Here is a 9,405-nt window from a genome sequence, read left to right on the forward strand (position 1 = left end):
GCAGAAAATAAAAAATCAACCTTCAATTATCTGTTTATCCAAATATTTGCTGAACTGCCAAGTAATTGTAAGTGATTACAATAAACATTTTATCAGGATTAGAAATTTAGGTAAAGATAAGACAGTTAATTGTACTAATTCTTATTAATTACTCAAAATAAAGTCCTGACTAAATTATGCCTTTCACTAACTACTGCATGTCTTTGTTTTACGTGGATTAACTTTAAGCTTTTAATATTATCAGATAAAGTCAGCTACCTTATTCTCAGAATTCTGCACTTGTTTTCTATCACCTATAAAATATATTATAAAGCAGATATGCCTTTTGCATAAATTAAAGCAATTAATGGTAAATATAATTTAGAATAACTGAGAAAATTGACAAATACATTAAAATTTTGAATTTTTAAAATTTGATGACTTTGATAAAATATATATACTAAGCAAATAAAATTACACAGAGCAATAAAGATCCCAAATAAAAATGAGCTCTATGACATTTGTTCGTGTTTTGAATTATTATATAATATTTGACTTTTCAGAGTTTGATATTATCTTCATAGACTTCAGTTAAGGTATAATCCTTAGAAACTGATATTGTTCAGCATTAAAAGCCAAAAGGGACTGTGGCAGTGTGATATTATTTATGAATTCCCTCAAAAGAGAAAGATTATGTTTGTAAACTGTTCTATTACTCTGGTTATTATACCCTTTGATTTTAATAATTCAAAAGTTTTAATTTCATTTGATTAAATCAATGTAGGGCTTTTGATTCAAGTCACATCATTGGGTCTTTGCTCTGGTTGTTCCCAGTCCCTTGGTAGGATTATATAAACAAACTCTCACACAAGCAGACACATAGAGGCAGGTCATTTTGGTCCTGCCATTGACAGAAGGAAGAAGGTTTAACTTGCTAAATCCCTGGGAAGAGGGAAGTGGATTTGGCTCAAATGATAGAGCATCCGCCTACCATATGTGAGGTCCAGGATTCAAACCCAGGGCTTCCTGACCCATGTGGTGAGCTGGCTCATGCACAGTGCTGATGCGTGCAAGGAGTGCCCTGCCACACATGGGTGTCCCCTAATAGGAGAGCCACATGTGCAAGGAGTGCACCCTGCAATGAGAGCCACCCCATGCAAATAAGTGCAGCCTGCCCAGGAGTGGCAATGCACACTTGGATAGCTGATGCAGCAAGATGATGCAACAAAAAAGAGACACAGATTCCTGGTGCCACTGACAAGAATACAAGCAGACACAGAAGGACACACAGCAAAGGGACAAAGAGAGCAGACAAGGAGGGGGGGGGGGAGAAAAATAAATAAATAAATCTTTTCAAAAATCCCTGGAAAGAGAGATAAACCATTTGACTTATTGTTTTCACCTGAAGAGAATAGAGCACCTGAGCAGCAGCAGAGAGGACCTGGTCTTTCTGCTGAGAGACCAGGCAGAGATCACCAGTCAACTTGCTTCAAAACGTGGCAACTGACTTTGGTGAGAAAGTAGCCTTAGGTTGAGCTCTTTAAAGTCTTGTAACTATAAGCCTTTACCGCAAATAAATGCCCTTTATAAAATCCAACAGATTTATGGTACTTTGCATGAGTACTATTTTGGCTGACTAATACAGAATTTGGTACCAGTAGTGGGTACAGTCTTATGTAATTACCAAAAATGCTAGAAAACTTTTATAAATGGGTAGGGGTGTTTTTTGGTTGAGTTGTGAGATGCTTGATAGAAAAGGCCGAGATTGCTTTGAGGAGACTGTTGGTAAGAATGTGGAGCCTAAAGTTATTTCTTTTAAGATCTTAGAAGAAAATGATGAAACCATTATTGGATATTTTTTTTATTCATTTTTTTAAAAAATATTACATTAAAAAAATATGAAGTCCCATTCAACCCCACCGCCCCCACCCCCCACTGCCCCCACAGCAACACTCTCTCCCATCATCATTACACATCCATTGCATTTGGTAAGTACATCTCTGGGCATCGCTGCACCTCCCATTATTGGATATTGAAGGAACAATGATCCATGTTTTCAAACTGCAGGAAACTTAACAAAATTGACTTCTGTTGTTATATGGAAGGCAGAATTTGAAAATTACAAGCTTGGACATTTAGCTAAGAAGATTTCCAAACTAAATGTGAAAATGCAGCCTGGCTTTTCCTTGCAGCTTTTGGCAAAATGTTAGAGAAAAGAGATAAAATGATAACTGAATTTTCAGGCATACACACACACAAAAAAACACAACAGAATTGCTTCCAAAAATTCTACACCTCTGGAATTCAAGCCTCCAAATGACAGTGCCCCATTTGAGGAATTAACTGAACTTGGAATTGCGAGTCAGCATTAAAAATGTAGCTATCCAGGAAAGACTTGTTAAAAGTCTTACAGTCTGATGGTTTGGACCTCTGCTTCCTGAATTCTAAACCAACAAGCATTTTGCAAGATCTATATGAATAAAACCACTGCTAGCCTGGACTAAAAGGGACATGGAGAAGAGAGATGGAAGGGAAAACAGCTTTAAGAGGAAAACCATGAAAGCTGAGGGCTGCAATTAAGACCTCTCCTTGAACCAAGAGTAGGATTCCTTTCATGTGTACAGAGAGAGTAAGCTTATCCTGGCATTTGAAGAGAGTGGATGCTACAGATGCTATTCAGGGAGATTTTTACTTCCCCAGGCTAGAGAGAGGGTGCAGCACATTCCCCAAGTGTTGGGAGAGTGGGGTCAAAAGAGGAGAGAACTTGGTCACTTTGGTCCTGCCATGTGATAGAAAGGAGAAGGCTCAAACAGCTAAAGCCCCAGAAAGAGAAATGATGTATTTGCCTGAGAGTTTGCATCTGGGGAGAAAAGAGCCACTGAGCATACAATTACTATGGACAGCTGATAATTTTTGGATAAAAATGTATAAGCTACTATACCATAATAAAAGACAATCTGTTGAAATAACAGTAGCAGACTTACCAGAGTGTATATCAAATTAGACTTTTCAGTATAATAACGTGTATTTCCATAGTTGCTGTGATGAAGAGGCATCAATCAAAAGCAAAAAAATATTGTTTAAATAAATTTCATTTTTAAATATCAATCATTCCTCAAATGTGCTATCATACTCTTTATTACCTTTGTCTACATGAGGTAAAAAACACTGAAAACCACATTTATGTGTGTTATTAGAGATAATTATTCCCAAATACTTCTATCTTATCAATATAGTGCCATTATATAATCCACTTTGAAATTTAAAATTATACTACAAGAAACAATAAAATCTAAATCAGTCCAGTGCATAGTAGCATAGAAGTGTAGCTCATTCTATTAAAGTGTGAAACTAGAGATAGGCTTAAATTCATTATTTAAGTCTTCTAAGAAAATGGGCCATTTCAAATTCTTTTTAAATCAGTAGTAAAAGAAAATCACCTACTGAATATAACAATGGATTTTTATAACAAAATTGAGTCAAAATTTATCTAGTAATATAAATCTCATTATTCTTCTTTTCTAGGTTTGAACAATTCAGATAAAATGTTCTCCATTTCAATGCCACTACAATTATTTTGTTTTCATTGTTTACCTCATCTCAGTATCAATCCTTTTCTGTGCTGTACCACATTTTCTATTGAAATTGTGGCTCTAAGCTATGTCTTAATTAAGGTAATGGTTTCCTTTCTGAAATCTCAACACCCTCTCTTCCATTTAACTTTGAATATTAACCCCACATTTAAATTTTGACTCATAACTGAAAGATGCAACTATCATTACTTATATTGATTTATAACTTTTTAAAGTTGTTATCATTTTATTAAAAATCCATATCAGGAATTATTCTTTTAAATTATAATTTATAATTGATATGTATTAACTTCCTAATATATTAAATCAGTTATCTATTGTTATATATGAAGAAGGTTTTCAGATTTTCTATTAAAAACATTTTTGTGTTAAGCATTTGGTATTAACAGGTAAATATTCATGACTGATTATTATTAAGTTTTGAGAATAAATTCCTAACATTTAGATTCTTAGCTAAAATGAATTCATTTTAAGGCTTTTGAGGAATAATACAAAATCACTGTCATGAAAAGTTTTATCTAAAGACAACAGTGGAAATTGTAGGAAGATGGCTTCTGACTAACCAACAAAGCTCAATGCTCTCTCTCTCTCTCTCTCTCTCTCTATCTCTATCTATCTATCTATCTATCTATCTATCTATCTATCTATCTCTAATACACACACACATACACGTGTGCTCTCTATCTCTCATACACACACACACATGCACACACACACACACACACACACACAAATCAGAGAAAGAGCCAAAGTCTGCTCAAGGGATATGCTTTGGGGGCAACAGACCAGGACAGTGCTACACAATTCCCAAAAGAGTGAGGGACAAAGAGACAAAGAAGCTGAAACAAAAAACATTAGTTACCAAGCCCCTGCAGTGGGCTGAAAGGACTCCCCCACCCCACTTCCAAGATATTAAGCTTGGGTAAATCCTCTGGCTAACTGTAGCCAACTAAGAAGGGAACAGACATCTTCCTCCCTGTCAGCTGTTTTAAGGAAAAGGGAGGGAGGTGGAGGAATTTTTCTTTAGTGAAATTGGCCAGCAGAGCTTGCTGTGAATTTCTGCTCTGGAGATTTAACACAGGAGCACGAGGAAGCCCAGACTGACACACCTCCATGGAATGGTGCATTGATGAGCACTATTTGTTGGCCACACTGGAAATTGCATGGACAATAACTTCTTGATTCTCTCTGTATCCTACACCTGGGAGAAAATCTGCACTCCACTAGTGATTCCCTGGCCTAATTTTGATAACCTAAGCCAGGCAATTTAAAAAATTTGGTGTAAGTTGAACCAAGTAGCAAAGAAGAGTTGTAAAAACAAACAAACAAACAAAAACAATAGGCAAGGGAGAGATTGGCCAACAGAGTAAATTCACCAACATATTCAGATTCCTAGACATCGGCAAAAAATTAAAAGCCATAATAGGATCCTGGAAGAGATTGCTCAACCAAAAGAACTAGTCAAATATCCTGAAGAGATACAGACAATTAATCAGTGATAATCAAAAACCCTCTTAAATCAATTCAAAGAATTTTTTAAAAATATGACTAAAGAAATAAAGGATATTAAGAAGACATTGGGTGAGCATAAAGTACAATTTAAAAACCTACAAAGAAAAGTAACAGACCTTATGTGAATGAAAGCCTTAATGGGTAAGATTAAAAATACTTTAGAGAGGGGGTGGAGCCAACATGGCATCAGAGTAAGGAGCTCTTGGAGACAGCTCCTGAAACAGGGCAGTTGGAGGTTACCCAGAGCTACCTAAAGCACCTTTTGGAGGACCCAGGAGACCAGAGGAGTATCCTGCAACATCCTTAATGGTATGGAAGGAGAATGCTACTCATCTGCACAGAGGAATCATGAATAGAGTCCTCCATAACACAGGTTGGTGCCTGTGGTATGCAAGCCACCTCGGGAGCTAGTCCATGGTTGGGGTTGGAAGTTCCATCTCCCCCAATAAAAATGGGAGGAAAACACGGTGTGGCACAGACTTCAGGTACTGATTAGTGAATTCAACGGGGTGAAGAAGAATCCTAGGAACAACTAAACTTTGAATCTGTCCAGGACAGAGGGAAGCTGGTGACCGCCATTCTGACTCCACCTCAGGCAGGAGGGGAAGTGGCACTGACTAAAAATCAGTGCTTGTAAGGACTGGCTCCCTTCCACCCAGGTTGGATTGCAGGTCCAGCCTAAACCCCAGACCCACCTCCAGCAGGGTGGAAGCTGGGGGGACCTGCAACACCTCTCTGAGAAGCTGTAAGCCATGCCACAGAGGCTGGTGCCCATCCTACTCTAGGGGCACAAGCCCCCTCAGGAGCTATTCTGTGACTGGATCTGGAAGCTCCATTTCCCACAAATGGTGGAGGAAAAGACAGATGTCCAGTGACCTCAGCTACTGATTAGTGGACTCAGCTGGCTAAAGTATAATCCTAGAGTGAACTAAGGTCTGAGCCTGTCCAAGTGGGAAAGAGTTGGGTAACTGCCATCTTGACTCTGCTCCCAGCATGAGGGGGAGCATGGCTGACTGAAATCCAGTGAAGTTAGGGGCAGGCTTCTTTCCATTAAGATCAGACTGCAGCCCTAGCTTAGACTCTAGCCCCACTTCTGGCAAAGAAGTAGCTGCACCAGGCTCTCTAGGCAACTGCAAGTGCTCCACTGGCAGAGACTGAATAGTTGGACACCTGGGGCTGCATCCTTGTATCCCAAGAGAATAGGAGAGGAACTGCCTTTTTGGGTAACAGCAGACCTACAGCCTGCATGGACTGGACTATTGGATGCCTATGAATCCACATCCACCCCCAACAGGATAAGAGGGTTTTGGTACCTCCACAGCTTCTCTGGACAATGAGGAGAAAGGTGGGAGGAACTTCATCAATTCCTGGGACAATGTGGGCAGCTTCAGCCTCCACAGCTTACAGCACCAGCTACATCCTTGGCTCCTACTACACAAACAGCTAGGGAGAAAAGGCAAGGAAATCCTAAACTAAAGGGAGAAACTGCACACAGAATAAATACATCTAGCCAGCCAGATGCGGAAACACCAACAAAAAATTACAATCCATACCAAGAAACACAAAGAGATGGCCCAATTAAAGGAACAAGATAAGCCTGCAGATGACATAAAGGAGTTGAGACAACTAATTTCAGATGTTCAAACAAATCTCCTTAATAAGTCAATTAGATGGCTAAAGAGATTAAGGATATTAAGAAGATATTGGATAAGCACAAAGAATAATTCAAAAGCATACATAGAAAAATAGCGGTCCTTATAGGAATGAAAGTGCAACAAATGAAATTAATGGACGCATAAAACAGCAGATTTGCAGAAGCAGAAGACAGGATCAGTGAGCTCAAAGACATGGCCTCTGAAAGTGAACAAACAAAAAAACAAATGAAGAAAAGAATGGAAAAATTGAACAGGGTTTCAGGGAACTAAATAACAGCAAAAGGCATGCAAACATACATGTCATGGGTGTCCCCAAAGTAGAAGAGAAGGGAAAAGGGACAGAAAGAGTATTTGAAGAAATAATAGTGGAAAATTTCCCAACCCTATTGACGGACATAGAAATCCATGTCCAAGAAGCACAATGTACTCCCATCTGAATAAATCCAAATAGACCAACTCTAAGACACATACCAATCAGAATGCTGCAGCCAACACCTACTGTCCAGTTCATCACTCATCCAGGACAACTAATGAAAGGATGGTAATGGACAACACCCACCCCCAAAAGAGAGTATCCACAACTGCAAGCAAAAGAGTTCCATTCCCTGCCCCCTCTCAAAGGGAAGCAGAGTTTGGGCATCATCATCCTCAAATCCTCAAGATTGAAGAATGAACAAATGTAAGGGGGAATGCAAATATGGACTAAAGTAGACTTATTATTCTAGTAGTGGAAGAACTTGTAACATTGATATAATGATGGTGGTCACGAGAGTTTCTGAGGGGAGGGAGAAGGAAGAATAGGGGTAAAATGTGTCTTTTTGAGGACATTGGAATTGTTCTGCATGGTATTGCATTGATGAATATAGGGCATTATACTTTTTTCAAAACCTATAAAATTGTGCAGTGCAAAATGTAAACCATAATGTAAACTATAGACATGCTTAGCAGCAATGCTTTTGTATGTGTCCATCAATTGTAACAAATTTACCACATTAACGAAAGATGTTGTTAATGGGAGGAATTGTTGGAGCTCATGTGCAGAGAGATAGTTTGTCTGCGGTGCTTGTATCTAACATCACCGCACACAGGAACAATTAGATAATAATGAAGTTCCTGCTGTGAAATGCCAAACACCTCCCCTGACTCCACCCTCAAGTTTCCACACACATCCCCCCGCAGTAGGAACTATCCCCAGCACTATCTTCATTGTTACCCTGACTCCTATATCTATTTTGAAAAATATGCTCAAACTTCATATATTGTTATTTTTAAATATTTTTAAAACATATCTTACAGCCATATGCCTTTGCAAGTTACTGTTTATTCAAAAAGTTAATTTGTATACAGACTTTCAAAATTTAGAAGAGAAAGATAAAACTTTTCACTACAAAGTTGCAAAGGGTAAATTATAACTGTCTACTAAAAATGATGGTAATGATTTTTTCCACACTGATTGCTATCATGAATTTCACTTCCAGGATAATGTATAAATAATATTGATGCAATTCCTCAAAGCTTTCATCATTAGGTCTCTCATACTAAATAAATACAAAGCTTATTTAGTGTTGTTGTCCACAGTTTTGTTAAACTATACTTTAAATATATCAGTAACTTTCCTTGTTAATAACTCTTACAGATCTGTGTGTGTATGTGTTAATATTTAATTTTTTCAGAAGCAATGCATTCATTGCAATTGACAAAATTGAAAATAATCCAGATTTTGATTAATTCCAATGCTTGGTTACATATGTCTTTTTAAGAAAAAACATTAAATAATGAAAAATAAGAATTCTTAAAAAGTTAGCCTTAAGATATCATGAATTATTTTTTTAAAAAAGTATTTCCAGAAGGCAAGAAGGGACAGATATAGGACAAGACAAATCAAAGAATATTGTTTAACCAACAATTTAGGAGGGAAAGAAACATAAAAAATGATAAATAAAGGAGAAAAAAATTGGGAAGTTAACTTGATACAAGGATTATAAAGATTCTCGTCTTTCTCTGTATAGACAGATATAATAGATGGTAGATAGATCAACAGATACAAAAAGACGATAGGTAGATAGATAGATAGTTAGATAGAATAGATAGAGAGATAATAGAGATAGATGTGCAATACACATAAAAATATATCAGCAAAAGCTATAAAATACTTGGGAATGCAATTACCATTTAAGATATAAAACGTACATTAACAAAAACTAAAGATTTTGAAGACCATAAAAGATGAGGTATGAATAGAAATATAGAAAACATACCTAGAAGGGAAGATTAAATGGAGCAATAGAGAAATGAAACACCATGACATCTGTCAGAAAGTAACTAATAAGCTATAAGAGTAAAGACAACCATGGTAATAATGAGTGTAACATACTGTGTTGAGATAATTTCAGGTTGAGGAGAGTTTTAAAAATTGCCAAGGTGTTTAAACATGTTTGAAGTCATGGGGATGATTCATTTCTAGTTCTATGCAGTCAAGCGCATCCCATGTTGCATTTCAAAGGCAAATTATATAATTAGTTCAACTTAAAGAAAAAAAGTCACTTTTGTGTTAGATAAATTTTCATTTCTGAACATTTTGTTTTCTTCAGTTTTGCTTTTTCTAATGGTTTGTTTGTTTCTCTTCTCCATATTTTTAATATGTTCATATTCTGCCAGGTTGCAGA

Source organism: Dasypus novemcinctus, chromosome 2 (genome assembly GCF_030445035.2).
Source record: "Dasypus novemcinctus isolate mDasNov1 chromosome 2, mDasNov1.1.hap2, whole genome shotgun sequence".
Taxonomy (NCBI): Eukaryota; Metazoa; Chordata; class Mammalia; order Cingulata; family Dasypodidae; genus Dasypus; species Dasypus novemcinctus.